This window comes from Triturus cristatus, chromosome 2_2 (assembly GCF_964204655.1).
Source record: "Triturus cristatus chromosome 2_2, aTriCri1.1, whole genome shotgun sequence".
In the NCBI taxonomy this organism is placed as follows: domain Eukaryota; kingdom Metazoa; phylum Chordata; class Amphibia; order Caudata; family Salamandridae; genus Triturus; species Triturus cristatus.
The window spans coordinates 551,955,439-551,974,763 of record NC_140582.1 but is presented as its reverse complement, the minus strand read 5'-3'; positions in this window follow the sequence as shown (position 1 = coordinate 551,974,763).

Genomic DNA, 19,325 nt, shown 5'->3' with positions numbered 1-19,325 from the left:
TGAATATATATATATATATATACACACACATATTTCATTGGGACATCTAATATACATATTTCATTACAGCAGGTTCTTACTCAGAATTTGATATTTAATGAATGTGGCTTTCCCGATGAAGGCGCTTATACCCAAATACGCATCGAGATCTAAGCCACTAGAAGACTGAAAACAAGCCATTCGTCTAAATCATGCACTTTGAAAAATATTACCAAGATGCCTGAATTTATAATTTTTGTTTGCAATCAAGGAACACTGTGTTAAAGAATTCAATGCTATGCAAGATGTAATGTATGTATGTTGTTGGTATTTGTATTTGTATTTGTATGCAGTATTTATAAAGTGCAGCTATCACCCAACAGGTATCTTGGCGCTATAGTAAGTGAATTATCAGTCCAAGATGAAAATAGATGTGGGGTAGCATGGAGTCTTCAATGATGTTAAATTCTAGGGAACAACCATGTTTTAACTTTTTTCCTAAATTGCGAAAGGTTGCGGGACTGTCTGATTTCCAAAGGAAGTTTGTTCCAAAGCTTTGCAGAGGCCAAACTAAACACTTTACCTCTTGCCTTGCTTCTTCAAATTTTAGGAGTTCTCACCAAGTAGGCAGCAGAGGATCGAAGACACCTCAACTGAATTTACCATGTGAATGTCTCCTGTATAGGTTTGGGCCCGAACCCATGAAGGGCTTTGAACACCAAGCAGAGAGATTTAAATTGGATTCTCTGCATAATTGATAGCCAATGAATCTCTGCAAGGGCCAAATAACCTGACCAGCGGCGAGGTTTCATCAATACCAATTTGGCCGCCAATGTTTGAACTCTTTGGAGGCGTTCGATTAAATAATTTGGGGACTCCAATAATAGGGCATTACAGTAGTCCAGCCTACTAAGGATGAAGCTTCCAACGACCAAGGATCTGGCCGTATTAGGCAACAGTGGGAGGATCTTCCTCCGAGCTCTGATCAGGGAAAAACAGCTCCCCACCAGCTTATTTACATGTACTTCAAGGTTTAAGTTAGCATCTAGCATAACTCCCAGATTGCGTACTGATTTAGCCGGGATCAAAGTAGAGGCAGTTGAAGAAGGCCAGAAATGATCTGAAAAAGGAGAGGGAACTTTCCCCACAGCGCAGTGCAGAACCTCGGTCTTGTCAGAGTTAAATTGGTATGACTAGGTGAGATGAATGTATGAGGATATGTTTGGTGAAATATGTGATGGATAGAATTGATGTCATCTATCCCCAGTAACAAAGTATTTGCACATGTACTGGATACTAATTAAATGTCTTTTATATTTTTAAACTCGGTTAATTACCAATAAAAAAGCTGTTTTGTAATCACCCTAGACACACATAGTTGTGAGCCCTTTTTCTCTAGTTAGGAAGCTAACCTTAAAATTGTGAGTTGTCTGTGGTTTGCGGTACATTTACATCGAAGACAAAGCCAGAGGGGAAATAAAAAAACGCACCACAGGGGGAGGAAAAAAGGACACCCCAGCACCAGGAGGACAATCAGACAACAAATGACAGCGAAAAATTATTCGGAGTGTGTGGAAAATTGCTCAGAGGAACATTAAAGCTAGACATTCGGGCTGGACCGCATGCAACCATCCATGTGTCGGGCAAGCTGCAGACAGCCAAGAACATGCCACTTTTTTCTGGAAAACTTACATCGAAGGCAAGATACAATCAAGGATTAGGTTATAAAATATACAAAAGCACGCTTGGATGAAAAATGAAAATGAGAGTGGAGTGATATGTGCAATGTAAGCAAAAAACCTAAGTCCTTGGATTGGAAAAAATATGAGGTGTGGGCTAAAGGCAAGAATATGCATCACCTCTGTGCCTCCTGCTTTGTTTCCCTTTGATGGGGTGCATGGAGTCCTGCCACAGCCATGTACACGGTCACGAGTCGAGGGTACACGCAGGTACATGGCATCCACCCACTATTTTCACAGGGTGGACGCCGTACCACCCTGCCAAGAAGTTAGGCTCCAAAGAAATATGTTGAACTTGTTCCAGTGTAAGACACCAGGACATGTTCAGCAGCGCCTGCACGTTGTCTGCTTTCCATTCCGTGCAGCAATGTGCAGGCAGCCAGGGAGCCTTTTTTCACCACCAGCTGGGCCAAATTAAGGGGCCATCAGGCCTGCTTTTGTTTGTATATGCTGACTGGGGGCCACCTGAAACCTGACACTTAAATGTAAATGCCACACATGGAAACAATGGTACACAGGTTGCCTTCTGTTCATAGGTACTTGAGAGGCATGCTTTTGCCTTTGTTCTGTCCCGGTATATAAATGCAGACACTGTAAGACTGTCAGATGGGTTTGTCTGTCCCAGTATTTACACAAATAATTTCAATAGCACAAATGTATTTCTTTAATAGCGCTACGTCGTGACGTTATGATGTCATTTGCATACTGTCTTACTTGGTCAGTCCCCCCACTTCTTTTTACAGGACTTGTGCCTAGCATGTACACACACTGACTCCTTCACCTATAAACACAAAATCATACACAGAGATACGCACAGATCCAACACAGGGAGTAGCAGACACTACTGGAAGGACAAGCACGCTCAGATTAACAGGTCACTGCACGCACTCAACTGGACACCCAAATACACGCACATACATTTGTAGTCGCACCGAGACACACAGATTCACCCGTAAACACACACAACTACACCCACAAATACAAATTCAACAAACACCACATGTCCACACGTTGGGAATAATAGACATTACTTGACACAAGTACTCACACAGATACAACTGCATGCACACAAAAAATACCCACACCGATGCACAAGATCACACCCACAAACTCAGGCCCACGCACATAACTACATGCGCACATACACACGGGGAGATTAAGAGACATAACTAGACACATGAACACACACAGACACAAACGGACTTATAGATATAATTGCATGAACACAAAACACGCCCACACAAAGAACACCCACAAACTCAGATCCACACCATATCTACACACGCACATATACACGCAGAGATTGATAGATATTACTAGATGCAAAAACACACACAGGCCCATGCAGATTAGCAAATACAACTGCATGAACACAAAATACACCCATACGGGTACATAAGACTACACTCATAAACTCAGACCCACACACGCGACCATCGAAACAAACACATGCTCAAACATTAACTTATACAACTATACACTTAATAACAGAAATATAGATAAATAGGCATGGCCACAGCCCACACACAGAATAATAGGTACAACTACAAGTAGACACGCACCAAGCAGGAATATTCCACCACGCACTTAGAAAGAGACACGCGCAAGACAACACAAAGAAAGATGCAAAGGCAAACATACAGAGAGAGACAGGCACATTCTCACTCACATGCAGAGACAAACACCCACAAACACCATGCATGCTCTCACATCTATAAAACCACACAAAAGTGGCACATAACACATGCAGCACGTGCAAGTTTACCACGCAAACACACAACTCAAAAGCACAATTAGTAAATCAGTAAGAACGACCCATTGTATGAATATGTAAAGCCGAAGGTTGCACACAAGTTCTCATTCTGCCGGGTCACCCCCAACCACCTGTCAGAGAACAAATAAAAAAGAGGGTGCATTCCTCACTTCAGAACCGATATCTCTGAGTTCACTGAGGGTATGAACAGGGAGCTCTGGCAGTGCACGTCCAGGGAGAGCTACAGGAGGCAAATCGAGTTGTAAACAAAAAAAATGTTGTGTTCCACAGCTCGCCTTTAGGATAAGGGAATTACTGTTAAAGAGTTGCCTGTAGATGGTGTACTTAGCCCCCCACCAGCTGGGCTTGAACAACTGTGGGCACCCTGTCCTAGTGGGACACGTTCACTTGGTCATCGGCTGCATGTGGGAGATCGGTCCAGGGCAGGACAAGCTATAAGGACTCGTCAGGGTCACGAGACTGAGTGTAAGTAATAATATGTATGTGTGGGTATAGTGTCATAAACTACAGTCAAATACTGTAAACCAGAACGCACAGCATAATACTGCGCTGGGAGCCATCATTATCATGAAAGCACCAATGAATCCCCCAGAACTTTTTTTTAAAAACTTCAGGACAAGGGACTAAGTCCCAGAGTCCAGTAATGGCTGCCAGCAACATTTTTCTCATGTTGCTGTCTGCCAATCAGAGCCCTTCACATGTGGTAAATAAAGCTGCCAGGGCCAATCAGAATGGTCTATTTTTTTAAAGTAACAAGACACTCCCTACACCATAGATTCTTCAATAGTTTCAAAGGCCATGAAATTACTCATGAAGTACACCTTGAACAACACATTTTTATATTCTTCAAAGAGATATTTTGGTATCATCTAACACCTGTACCAAAAACAAAATTATACTAAGGACATGTATTTGTAAGCACAACAAAATTGACAAATTAGAAATGAAAACATGACGAACAATTATAGGCAAAAGATATTACTTGGAATTGTTTTTAGACACATAGCACATGCACAAAATACCTAATACACGCACTTCATCAGAAAAGACTGTCTTTGATCATAGAATGATTATAATTGAGACTTCCAGTTTTCAGTTTTTACTGATTTTTACGGATAAATATGGATGGAAAACAATCTATTTCCTGTGTGTATGTATTATTAAAAGCGAAAAATACAGAAAATTGTGCTTCTTGGAAGTGACTCTCCCTGTTGTCCTTTATGAATTCTAGACCAACTGCTAAGCAGATAGACACCATGGGAATTAAAATACAAAATGAGATTTCCTTAAATACTGGCATATGTTAACCTATATTCGAATATAGTGCTAATATTTACCTGTCGGAGTTGAGTTCTGTTATATTTGGCTGCTTAATTGGCTAAAACGCGACAGGCATCAAAGTATAACTGCATGTTCATCGGTTAAATCAATGTGGAAATATAACATTTTCCGACTTAATTTATTCTCAAAACATAAAATAATTTTGGATAAATAGCAATAAAATAGGCAAAAAATAAACATGGATAAATACAGATGGAAATGGAAAATAATTTAAACTATAAAACTGGGAGCCATAATTATAGTACATTCATGTAAATACTTAACATAGTAATGAGAAAAAACAGATTTAACATCAATCCACAGAACTGTAATTTATGTTATAAACATATATCCATATAAAAAAAATAAGTGTCCAACATAAATTGCATCAACATAGATATCTTTGTCACAAGTCCAAAAATGACCATATGGGGTTGTGGCAAAATGTTTCACCATTTGCCGTGACTTTAGGTGGTTTAAATGCCAGGCATCTGGCTTCTGTTAACCGGTGTGTGGCTGGACCCTCAACCTCACTGAACTACGCAGACACGCTTTGACCTTCTGTGGGCCTAGCAACTATTTGTGAATGTCTTCCTCAAGGCTCTCAAAATTTCATAGTGGACACTACGTGTAATCAAAAAAGAAATGAAACTGTAAGTCACATCTCTGAAAACAATCCTCATTATTTACACTTAACCAGTTCTGTGCTGAGGATGGAACGGATCCATCCTCAGCCACGGTGGGCATCCGTGTGTTGAGGACGGAGCTGTTCCATCCCCGCACCTACCCACAGGGAAAGCGCTGGCGCTCCCCTGTGAGCCGCCCACCCACAGACCCCACCAGGTATGGCAGCATAAGCACTTCCGCTGCCAAACCCAGCACCCCCACTGCGATCTGATGACGACAGCTTGCACAGATTGCTTCGACGTCATCATAACATGCTGGCACGCACTGGAAGATATTTGTTCCCAGCGCATTGGAGAAGTAAGCTGTTTACTTCTCCAGTGAGACACCGGGGGAGGAAAAGGTTTTTCCTTTCTCCGGTGTCCCTGACGCAGCAGGAATGCACCCATCAGTCCACCAGAGATTTTATTAGGCTTTAAGCAATGATGACTTTTCTATTTTGTGGCCGCCGCTAAGGAGGGCAGAAACCCACTAGACACCAGGGGAAAGTATTTTGGCACTTGAGGGATTGACCCCTTAGCCAAGGGTCACTCCCCCTTTTTTGGGAGAAAGTTTTTGGCCATCTCTGCCCCTCTTTGGGGCAAATCAACCACATTTTTAGGCTGATCAGCCCCCAAGGGGCTGAAACCCACTAGACCCCAGGGATCATCGTTTGCGCAATAAGGGAACCAACCCCTTTGCCAAGGGTCACTCCCCTTTTATTTTGCCACACATTTTGGCCCATCTGCCCCCAAGGGGCACATAAAGCCTGAGGGAGTTTTAGATGTATATGTCGGAAAGTGTCCCTTTGGGCAAGGGTCTCTCCCTTTTATTGGGGCAACATTTTGGACATTTTCTGTCCCCATTGGGGAAAATTGGTCATATTGTTATGCCATCTGCTCCCAAGGGGGACAGAAAACTGCTAGACACCAGGAAAAGTTCCTGTGTGTGTGTGAATTGGAGTTTGGCTGATGGCATGCATGTACTGGAGATTGGCTGGTAGTGTGTGTAGACTGGCACTTGGCTGGTGATGCATGTGGACTGGTGATTAGCTGGCTGTGTGTGTGGACTTGCACTTGGCTCACGGTGTGTGTGGACTTGCACTTGGCTGGTTGTGCGCGTGGACTGGCGTTTAACTAGCAGTGTGTGTACACTGGTGCTGGTTGGTGGTGTGCGTAGACTGACACTTGTCTAGTGGTGTGCATGGACTGGTGCTTGTTGGGCGATATGTGTAGACTGGCACTTGAGTGGCTGAGTGTGTGGATTGGTGGTGTGTTGGTGACTGGTAGCCAATATGTGTATTGACTTTCTTGAGGTTTGTTTGTCAGTTGCCTGATGTTTGGGTGCTTGGGGTTGTGAATAGTGTGCTAGTCCTATTGGTGTATGAGAGTGATGGGCCCTTGACCGGTGCTGTTTTTAAATGTACCTGTGTATTGTGATGGCCCTGCAGATGGCAGTGTGAATGTTTTTTTGTGTCTGACACATGAAAGGCATGTGGATGGACTGTAAAGCAGTTAGTGCCTTGACATGGGCTTACAGCTCACAAGCTGTAAGTCAGTGGTTCTTCAATCTAATGTTGAAATTATTAACAATGACTTTTTTTAGGATTTTATTTTCTAAAGTCATTGGTGAATAAAGGTTTTTTTTTAACCATTGACTTGCCCACATGCCAAATCCAACCTGTATGCCTGTGATTGACTAGTGGATGGGTGTGCAATAATGTTTTCGCTTTTTTTTGCTTTTTACAGTCAATGCATACTCTCTCTGTAGTGAACACCGTCTGCCCTCACATCTATTTGGAAAGTGAGCACTAAGGGAATAATATGTGGTGTGTTTTGTGTGGATTCTACAAGGTTTATTTACCCAGGAGCCCTTGTGAATTTGATTCATTGACAAAAACCTATTACTGCCTTACATTTCTGGATAAGAAAATGTCAGGGATTCAGGTAAACCACACCTCCATGGCCTCCTCCGGGTGTTTTTCAGAAATTCCTGGGTTCCGTATGTTTTCCTACATGGTCGCCAAGCCCAGGACCAAAAACGCAGATGCCCCCTTGCAAAACTAGGTTGTTAATTTTGATGTCTCCACAATACGTTTTGGGCCCTTCCCCATCGTGGGCACTTGACCCACCCACACAAATTATGTCGAATTTTTATCGGGAGACCAAGGGAAATGCCCGGTGGTAGGAAATTTGTGACGGCCCAGTGATCCCACAACTTTCTCATAGAGAATTGTGAAAAAAATTAGATATTTTAGTTTGATTTGAGGTTTGCAGGGGATTCTGGGTGAGAAAAGGGTGGTAGGCTCCACGCAAGGCTTACCTTACTGGACTCCTTGCGGTGTCTAGTTTTCAGACGTGTTTGGGCTTGGTAGGTTTCCCTAGATGACTGTCAAGTCTGGCACCAAAAGTGCAGGTACTCCCCGTGAAAACCAGGTTTTGGGCCCTTCCCTGTCACGGGCACTAGGCCAACACACACAAGTGAGGTACCATTTTTGTCAGAAGACTTGTGAGAATTGTGGGTGGTAGGATGTTTGTGGCTTCCGTCAGATTCAAGAGCTTTCCATCACAGAAATGTGAGGGAAATGTGTTCTTTCAGCTGAAGTTTGAGGTTTGCAAAGGATTATGGGTAACAGAACCTGGTGAGAACCACGCAAGTCACCCCATTCAGAAGTCCCCAAGGTCTCTAATTTTCAAAAATGGATCAGTTTTCAGTGGAAAAATGTGTGTCCATGTTGCGTTTTGGCCCATTTCCTGTTATAGGTAGTAGGCCCATCCACACACATGAGGTAACATTTTAGTCATAAGACTTGAGAGAATGCTGGCTGGAAAGATGTTTGTGGCTTCCCAGTAATCCAGAACTTTTCATCACAGACATGTGAGGAAAATGTGTGTTTTTAGACAAATGTTTAGGTTTGCAAGAGGTTCTGGGTAACGGAACCTGGTGAGAGCCACTCAGGTCACCCCATCCTGAGTTCCCCTAGGCCTCTAATTTTCTAAAATGTACAGGTTTGCTGGGTTTCCTTAGTTGCCGACTGAGCTAGGGCCCAAAGTCCACAGCTATGCACATTGCAAAAAAGGTCAGTTTTCAGTGGAAAAATGTGATGTGTCCACGTAGCATTTGGGCCGTTTCCTGTCATGGGAACTAGGCCTACCCACCCAAGTGAGGTGCCATTTTTATCAAAAGACTTGTGGAAATTCTGGGTAGAAGGAAGTTTGTGGCTCCCCTCAGATTCCAGAACTTTCAATCACAGAATGTGAGGAAAATGTGTTTTTTAGACAAAATCTAAGGTTTGCAAGGGATTCTGGTTAACAGAACCTGGTGAGAGCCACACAAGTCACCCCATCCTGGATTACCCTGGGTGTCTAGTTTTTGAAATTGTAGAGGTTAGCTAGGTAATCCTAGGTGCCGGCTGAGCTAGGGCCCAAACTCCACAGTTAGGCATGTTATAAAAAAGGGTCAGTTTTCATTGAAAAATGTGATTTGTCCAAGTTGCATTTTGGGCTGTTTCCTGTCCTGGTCACGAGGCCAAACCACACAAGTGAGGTACCAATTTTATCAGAAGACTTAGGGGAATGTTGGGCAGAAGAAAGTTTGTTGCTCCCCTCAGATTCCACAGCTTTCCATCACTGAAATGTGAGGAAAATTAGTGTTTTAGACAAATTTTAAGGTTTGCAAGCGAGTCTGGGGAACAGAACCAGGTGAGAGCTTCACAATTCACCCCATCCTGGATTCCCCTAGGTGTCTAGTATTTTCACAAAATGTGCAGACTTACTAGGTTTTCCTAGCTGCTGGCTGAGCTAGGGCACAAAATACATAGCTAGGCACATTGCAAAAAAAGGGTCAATTTGCAGTGGAAAAATGTGATATGTCCACTTAGCGTTTTCAGGCATTTCCTGTCCCTGGCACTAGGCCTAGTGTAATCTATCTGATGGAGACCTAGGCGTAGATCCCAACACCACCAATATGTCCACCACATCTCTCCACGCAGGATATGAATATCCTGCTCTAGCCGATCCATAGGACTCCGGGAGACCGGAGTTCCAGGATTTAGAGGGCGGAGCATCTGATGACACGTCAGTGCCAGAAACGGAATCCCCAGCTGGAATCAAGGTCACAGAGAGGAAGGAATCGGACGCGTCAATGGAGGTGTTAGATCGGGGGGTCCCTAGTTGGCAGAGGTAAGTACCTTGGTCCAAATAGAGACCCTTACTTCTAGTCAGGGTAAGGGGGAAACACACTGTTGATAACCCCTGCTCAGCCCCTTGGTAGCTTGGCACGAGCAGACAGGCTTATCCCCAAGGCAATATGTAAAGTATCTGTACCAACACTCACAGTAACATAGTGAAACACCACAAATGGACGCCACAAAAGTTATTTATAAAAAATATAAATCTCTTCATCTTGATTAGGCAGAATCAAAATGACATAACACCAACATACACAATAAAATTGTTTTAAAAACAAAGGTTCTCTTGTAGGGTTCTTTGGAATGTTCTTGTAAAAATAAATGTGCTTGTAAAAGTAGTAGTCCTTTCAGGCAACTAGACTATGCTAAACAAACAGACTTCCAATGAAGTTAGCACAAGTTAATTACCCTCAACACCCGTTCACCGTGCTGATGATTGGGACACTCTCCTTCAAGAGCCTGCTAGCTCTACGATCCCTTATGGCGAACGTATGCCCCCGATCGTTTTTGACGTGAAAGAAATATGCCCCAGATCGTCTTTGTGCACAAGCCCTTTTTCTCACAGAAGGCGGGAGGCCGAGAACGTTCTCCCGCAGACCGGCACCCCCGTCCTCAACGGTAACACTAATATGCTCCTTTAACTGATTTGAGTGGTTTCCTGGGTGTGCGGTCTCTTCTCTTCCTTCAGTTAAGCAACAGCTGATCTCCAGGACACCTCATGCTTCCTGGAACTCAGCACAGCTCCTGCAGTTGATGAGCCCCTCGTTGCCAGGCAACACCCCACGCTGAGTCCAATCCCAACGCGGCTCCTCTCTGGCATCGGCGGGGAATCGGAACAGGTGGTCACGGAGATGGAGGCACTGTTTGAAAATGGGCAGCTGAAAACATATGCCCAAATGCGGGATAACTATGATCTCCCCCCGGGACAATTACTGGTGCACAGACAATTAGTAGACAGTGCACAACAATGTGAATAGGTGCAAGCCCCTCTCGCTGTCAAGGCTTTCCCCCGGGAGCTCCACCTCCGCAGCTGCTTGAAGTGCTTTTTGGCGTTCTGCGATAATTTGAGTAAGATCCGGAGAGTTCTTACAGGAGGACTCTGAGCGTGAGTTGAGCTGAGTGAGTGTGACTTTCTTCTGTTGTCGCCGATGGCGGCCTGGCGGTCGATTGATCGGCACCTTTCTGGGATTGGTCACAGTTGTCAGGTGTTGTTCAATCCAGTCACTAGCCACCGCGGGGTCTGAGAAAAAGTGCGTGGTTCCGTCGTGGATGATCTTAAGACGGGCTGGGAACAGAAGTGTATATTGGTCATTCTTCTGGAGTAGGATGCGCTTGACCGCTAAAAAGGTGGACCTTTGTTGTTGAACTGCCCGTGAGTAATCCGGGAATAGCATAACCTGCTTGTCCTCCACTCGGATTACACCCTGTCTCCTTGCGGCCCGAAGGATAGTGTATCTGTCCTGGTAATGGAGCAGTTTTAGAAGAAATGGTCGCAGTGGCAACCCTGGTAGTGGTTTACGGGCCGGCACCTGGTGTGCCCATTCTATGGAGAAAAATGGGGTCAGTTCCCCTGCTGGAGTGAACGTAGCGATCCATGTTGCGATGTAGCTGAGAGGATTGGTTCCCTCCACTCCTTCCGGTAGGTTGATAATGTGAATTTTACTTCTCCGGGATCGTCCTTCTAAATCATCTGTTCTGCTCTCTAGGATCTTCACCCGCGACTGCAGGTCTTTCAGGGTGTCTTGTTGTTGTTGCACTTGAGGTTTCAGAGTTTGTAGCATTTTTTCTCCTTGTTTTACCTTGTCTGCCAACTTCCTGTGGTCATCCCAGAGTAAATTAAGATCCGTGGCTAGCTCTCCGAACTTGTGCTCCATGGTCACTCTCGAATGTTTGATTGCCGCTAAGACTTTGTCTAGTTTGGTCGACATGGAGTCTGAGCTTGCGGGTTCCCCGCCCGGTTGTGTGGTGTGGGATGTCGGGGCGGGATGTCACAAGCGATCTTACGCCAATATGGACAATATTGCAGAACTTCGCAGAGGTCTCCGGACTTAAAGTCAATTGGGAAAAATTGACGATCTTTCCTCTCAGCCCTCAGGAGATCATGATAGGACCCCAGATAGTGGGTTGGAGTGCTGCGGCACCCCGATACCTGGGAGCGAGACTGTACCACTCACCTGAAAACCTCTACGAGGGGAACCACTGCTAAATATTAGCAGGGCTACGAGCGGCAGTTACCTTCTGGAAGATCCTACCCTTGGCTCCCATAGGGTGTGTAGCCATAGTGAAGATGATTATGGTACCCAGACTACTCTACTCCTTTACCAATCTCCCGGTAATACCGCCTCGCTCCTTTTTTCAAGAACTAGGCACACTACTCACGACATTGATATGGGGAGGTGGTAGACACAGAGTAGCCTTACACACCCTCTACTTACCTACAACACAAGGGGATTTAGGGGCCCCCTCCTTCGAAGCTTATTTCCTGGTGGCTCAGATTCAGTGGCTGTCCCATTGGACAGCGGAACGTCACATAGAGGAGACATTTACTAACGACAATGTTGGGATCTCACTGAGGGGGAACCACCGACACACATAGTAATACACACAATCCTATGTATGGGCTGGGGAAGGCACTTAGTCACTTGGCATTATCAGGCAATAAGGGAACTGATCACGGCCCCTCTACTGGCCCTACGCCAAAAATGGGAAGACGAGATAGGACGAGTGCTTAATGACCAAGAATGGGAAAAGGCTCTAGAGTACCAAAAGAAAGTCTCACGGAACGCACGGTTCAAAAACATTCAATTCAATATTTTACATCGCGCATACTTAACACCGCACAAGCTCCACTGATTTTACCCCAACACACATTTTGCATGCCCCAGATGCCAAACACCCGAGGCGAACTTCAAACACATGTTCTGGGACTGTCCCGTAATCCAGCCATATTGGGGTAGGATACATCGGGTTATTGGGGCGACTGTCCACCTCATGCACATTACTACATGGGAGGCATGTGCCCTGGGGGTCTTCCGCAGGCGGAAGACAGAAAAGGTGCAGTGCAGGTTTGCGTCCTTAGCCATACTCCTGGCGAAACGGGGAATAGCCATGTTTTGGAGAGCACCAGCAGGACACCCTGAGACAACCTGGATAGGCGCCGTTAAAAAATGGGAGGCAGCGGAGGAAGCAACATTGAGAGATGAGGAGGTGAAGGGGACTCGAAAACATCCCATCTCTATGAAATGGGCACAACTCCTGTTCCAGTTTACACAAGAGACAACACAAGAAGACTCACCCAGGGCTACACCATCCCAATCCCAGACTCCACCCCTGTCCCCAAAAGCGCAAATAAATGCCACCACGCAATAGCCATATCAGATGAAAGGCCGATCATATAATAGGGTCCCACCAGACTAGTACCCCGACTAGTGATAGGAGATGCAGCCCCCCTTAGTCATCCCTCTTTCCCTGATTCTGATGCCACAGACAGTTCATAGACGAACTGGAACCAACCACAAAACAAATACTTACCACAATATATTTTGTAGGCTCCCCGGACCCTTCCCATCCCCCTTCCCCCCTCAGTTCACAGTTTCATGTTTACCCCCTGGCACCACAGAGTAGGCTCATATATATTGGGAATACCAACATGGGCATCAATCAAAGAGGTATACCGGGATAGAGTGGGGGACTACATATCAACCCACACCCTTGCGGAAACCCACATGTACAGGCACCTGGCATTAGTCAACATGACAAATCTCACACCAGATCACTGGAGGGATAATATCCATGTACAATTTGCTGTTTCTTACTTGAACTATACGATGTATGATGAGATGGATACACCATAGTACACTTATATTGTCTGACTGCCTGTGAACACCTGGCATCAAGCCTTAATTGAAAATGTATAATGATGTACCATGGAAAATAAAACTCTCAATAAAAAAAGTTTAAACAAAAAAAATAATGTTAATGGCTTAAGAATATTCTCTCTGCCAGGAAAGGGGGCCAAGGTTGGCTAAACCTGGTAACCGAATACAGTGGAGTCAGAAGTAGGATATTGTGTCTAGCCCAGTAATGGCACAACCCATTACGATGGTTACCCAGTTAGCCAAAGGACAATGCCATTTGCAGTTGGTTTTTGAGGAAAAGACAAAGATAGCACAAAAGATCAGGAGGCCCTACACTCGGCCCTAAAAGAACAAGCTGCTCTCTTAACCTCCAATCAGCAGGTACAAGATAAAGCTTTTTTATGTTTAACAGACACCATATCTAGTGCTCACTTTCACCCCAATGTAGCAGGAACAGTTACAAAAATTTCAGCAAGACTGTTAGAAAGGCTAGCCTCAGGGAAGGTCAGAATAGGTACTTGACCACCCTGCGCCCCACCTTTCTGGGAGAAGTAGCCGAGCACTGGTCGGAGACCCCCTCAGGGCCGGGTCTCGTACCTAGGATCGTACACGCTGATTCAGCACCAGGCAACACAGAGACACCACACCGTAGATTCTGGAGTACGTATACTTTATCTAGGAATATCAGGATCTTTATGATCCGCAGAAGCGTATGTACAAGTAGAGCAAGGGCTCACAAAGTCTCGGTTGGGGTAGGGGTAGCGGGACAGTCTTAGGATCTGGGTCAATGCGGGAGTGTATCCGGCGCACAGCTCTCAATCCTCGAGCCGGGGGATACGAGGTGATCTTTAGGGCCCAGCCGGACCGGAATGTCTCTTGAGTGTGTCCAAAACTGCAGGGCTCGGGTCTGGGTGTCGGAGGTCGGACAATCTTCCGGGAGCCGCGAGTCACTCAGCAGGGCTCAGAGTTCCCTAGGGTGCAAGGTAAGCCGCGACCACGTCAGCAGGGCTCGGGGGTTTTAGGCAGAAGTCCGTCTCTGCCAGGGGGAGCCGCGACGCTGTCTGCAGGGCTCACCGAGGTTCCAAGAGTTCCGTCGGGGTTTGGGAGGATGTTCTTCAGCCGCGACCACGTCAGCAGGGCTTGTTTCGTTCCAGGTTTCAGCTGCCGAGGGTCCCAGGGCGCCCCTTGTTATAGGTCGACTCCTCTTTGATGTCCGGAGTCCTCACGGCAGTGGTCTTGGCGCCTGGGAGGTCGTTTGTTGGGGGTTCCTGCCACGCGGCCCTTTGATCCTTTCAAAGTGGGTTCGGGAGGGATCCCAGACACGCAGCAGGCGTGGAGCCAGCCCTCAGGGTGGCCGGAGGGCGATCGAAACTATCTCTTGGGAGGAGGCCAGGTGTGAATGAAAACTACTCCTCCCTCTCCTGCTCACCAATGAGCTCTCTCTCCCCCCAGCCGGTATGGCGCGGCTAGGCCGGGGTTGCGCTTGGGTTGAGGGCGGCCATCTGGGGTGCTGGGCCGGGTCACTGGAGGCCGATGGAAGGGGAAGGGTGCCCGGTGTAGGGAAGATGAAGGGGAGGATGTGGGTAACCCCGGGTTCTGGGTCGGGTGGGCTACGTGAGTCAGGGTCATGTGGGGTGTAGGGGTTAGTCTGGTGTCGCTACGGGTCTGAATGGGCCACGCCACGAGGCCGGGTCCAACATGCGTCCCCCCCAGCTGAAGGCCGGAGAGAACTACCCATCCTCTTGGGGGTTCTCTTCGCTGAGGCGGAAGAATCTGGAGAGGCCGTCAGCGTTGGCGTGGTCGTTGCCAGGGCGATGCTCTACTGTGAAGTCCATCCCCTGGAGGGAGATGGACCATCGTAGCAATTTGGGGTTCTCTCCCCTCATCTGCATGAGCCACCGTAAAGGTCGGTGATCCGTCTGGACTCGGAAGTGGGTTCCGAAGAGGTAGGGTCACAGTTTCTTTAGAGCCCAGACTATGGCGAACGCCTCGCGTTCAATGGTGCTCCATCGTTGTTCCCGGGGCAGTAACCTTCGGCTAATGAAGGCCACAGGCTGATCTAAGCCCTTCTCATTGAGCTGGGATAGGACGGCACCAATGCCATGCTCGGAAGCATCTGTTTGTACCACAAACTCTTTGGAGTAATCGGGGGCTTGGAGCACAGGGGCCGTACACATGGCGAGTTTCAGGGCGTCGAACGCCTTCTGGCAGGCTGGGGTCCACTGCACCTTTTTAGGTTGTCTTTTGGACGTGAGCTCCGTGAGGGGTCCTACGAGGCTGCCGTAACCTTGGATGAACCTCCGGTAGTAACCAGTGAGGCCCAGAAAGGCGCAGACCTCGGTTTGGGTGGTGGGTGGTTCCCAGGCCAGGATGGCGTCAATCTTCGGTTGGAGGGGGGCGACCTGGCCGCTGCCGACCTGGTGCCCCAGGTAGACCACATACCCTTGCCCAATCTGGCAATTGCTGGCTTTCACTGTGAGGCCGGCTTGGCGCAGGGCCCTCAAGACCCTCCGGAGGTGCTGGAGGTGCTCACCCCACTCGGAACTGAATACGGCAATATCGTCCAGATAGGCGGCGCTAAACTCTTCCAGCCCGGCCAGGACCCTATTCACCAGTCTCTGAAAAGTGGCCGGGGCATTTTTCATCCCGAATGGCATCACTCTGAAGCGATAGTGCCCATCCGGAGTGGAGAAGGCGGACCGCTCCTTGGCGCCTTCCGTGAGTACAATTTGCCAGTACCCGCAGGTCAAATCGAAGGTGCGGAGAAATTGAGCAGACCCAAGGTGGTCAATGAGCTCATCTGCGCGGGGGAGAGGGTGAGCGTCGGCTCGGGTGACCGCATTGAGCCCCCTGTAGTCCACGCAGGAACGTAGTTCGGGGGCAACACCAGGAGCAGCTGCTTTCGGGACTAGTACCACGGAGCTGGCCCAAGGACTGTCTGTGGGCTCGATCACCCCTAAGGACAACATCTTCGATACCTCTGCCTGGATGCAGGCCCGGACTCGGTCGGGGACGCAGTAGGCGCGGTGCTGTTCCGGGGGGCTGTCTCCGGTGTCCACGTCGTGGACGCACCAGTCGGTGACCTTGGGGACGAGGGAGAACAGGTCGGAGAACTGGCCCAAGAGCCGGCGTCAGTCCTCGTGTTGTTGGGGTGTGAGGGAGGGGGAGAGGATCACCCCCTCCACGGAGCCGTCCTCTTCTTTGGCCCGCAGGAGGTCAGGAAGAGGCTCCGTTTCCTCTTCCGCCCCGTCGTCTGTGGCCAGGAGCAAGCTCAACTCCGTCTGCACGAAGTGAGGCTTAAGGCGGTTCACGTGGAGAACCCGAAGGGGGTTCCGCAGGGACTGGACGTCCACCACGTATGTCACCTGACTTTTTCGTTCGACCACCTTGAAGGGCCCGGTCCATTTGTCTTGGAGGGCGCACGGCTTCACTGGGGCCATTACCCAGATCTGCTGGCCAGGCTGAAACTCGACCTGCGTGGCGTTCTGGTCGTACCAGTGCTTCATTTCTTCCTGGCTCGCCTCGAGGTTGGCTTCGGCCAGCTCTCTGAACTTCCGGGTCTGATTCCTGAGAGTCAACAGGTACCGGAACACGTCCTGCGGGTGGTTCCGGGGTGTCGTCTCCCACCCCTCCTTGACCAGGCTCAGGGGACCTCTGACTGGGTGCCCATACAGTAATTCAAACGGGCTGAACCCTAAGGACGTCTGGGGGACTTCCCGGTAGGCGAACAGGAGGCAGGGGAGAAGGACGTCCCACTTACGCCACAGGGGCTCCTCGAGACCCATGATCATTTCCTTCAGCGTCCGGTTAAACCGCTCTACTAGGCCATTGCCTTGGGGATGGTAAGGGGTAGTGAATTTATACGCTACTCCACATTGTTGCCACAGGGATTTCATATATTTTAAGATAAAATTGGTACCTCGGTCGCTCACGACCTCTCGGGGGAACCCTACCCGGGAGAAGATCCCCATAAGGCCCGGCCCACCACGGGGGCCGTGACAGTGCGGAGGGGGATGGCCTCCGGGTATCGTGTGGCATGGTCCACTAGGACGAGGATAAAGCGGTGACCCTGGGCAGTCTTGGGATCCAGGGGCCCCACGATGTCAATTCCGACCCGCTCGAAGGGGGTACTGACGACTGGGAAGGTTTGGAGGGGAGCCTTGCGCTTCCCTCCACTTTTACCACAGGCCTGGCACGTGGAGCAGGACTTGCAGTGGGCCTCTACGTGGGCTCGCATTTTTGGCCAATAAAAGTGCGTTACTAGGCGGTGGTAGGTCTTGTCCTGGCCCAAGTGGTCGGCCAGGGGTACATCATGGGCCAAGCCCAGGAGGAAATCTCGAAAGCGTAAGGGTACCACCAGCACCCGGGCCGATCCTAGCTCGGCAGCCCGCTGTTCGCTATACAGGAGGTCATTATCCCAATACAATAAGTGGGTTCCCGTTTGGTCGCCCGCGGCTTGGGCGGCGGCCTGCTGCCGGGGTCCGACCAGGGAAGGACAGGTCGCTTGTTCTCTGCAGAACTCCTCTCGGGAGGGGCCCCCTTCGTGGCGCCACTGGGCCAGCTCGGGCAGATCACCTAACTCCGCGATCTGCGCGTGGTCGGGCTGGACGAACCCGTTGTTGGTGAGGGGCTCTTCTCCTGGGGACAGGGCGTGAGGTTCAACAGGGTCGCCCCCGGTTTGGTCAATGGAGGTGGTGCTTGGGGGGTTTCGTCCTCGACTCCCCCGCGGGGAGGTAGTCGGGCCGCCATGGATCGGGTGGTTGCGCACACCCATTCTGGTAGACCCATCATCCCGAGGTAGGTCTTACGCTCTACCTGTCTCCAGGGGGAACTTTCCAGGTCGTTTCCCAGGAGGCAGTCTACAGGTTGTGCAGTTCGGACAGCTACCCGCAATGTTCCGGTTACTCCCCCCCATTCGAATGGTACCAAGGCCACCTTACACAAACTCTCAGTGTTGTCTGAAGCTATCACAGGGCAAAAGACATTTGGGATGATCTGATCCGCCTGGACTAAGTGGCTGAGGACACCAGTGATGCTCGCCCCGGTGTCGCGAAGGGCCTCCACCGGGTGGCCGTGAACCTTTACTAGCTGGCGGTACTTCTTGGTGTTTGCGGGTAGGGGTGCCCCGGGAATCATATCTCGGTCTCCTAGAGAGACTAGGGCCATGGCTGCAGGCTCCCATCCCTCGGGGTCCTCAAACTCCTCCCCTAGGGTTACGGTGGCCATGTGTTGGGCTGGGGGAGCTGTCGTGGGGGGTTTCTGTGCCATGGGGCACTGAGGGTCGCTGGCGTAATGCCCTAGCCGTTGACAGCGGAAACATGTGATATTCACCCGGGGTCCTTGTCTGCCTGGGGTGGCGGCACTGCCTGGTGGTGGAGCTGGGAACCCCGGGGGAGGGTTCCTCGGGGGGCTACGCGGGGGCCCAGATGGAAACTCCCTCTGTCTCCCTTGATTCCCCCCCCTCTCTGATGGGGGGGTCCTTGCTGGCTGCGGGGGTAATCTCCTACGGGGTTCCGGGGGACCCGGGTGTTTACCCAGCGATCTGCTTCGACGGCCAGCTTCCTCGGGTCTGCGAGTTTGCTGTCGAGCAGGTGCTGGCGTAGTTCTACAAAACAGTTTGTGGACAAGTGTTCCCAGGCAATGAGGTCGGTCAATTCTTCGAAGGTGGTTACCTTGCTGCCCTTGATCCACCCTTCCAGCGCTCGGCTGTAAAAGTTTACGTATTCCACCCAGGTGGTGCCTGGGATCTTTCGGCAGTCCCGGAACCGCTGCCGATACATTTCGGGGGAAAGGCCGTATTTCGT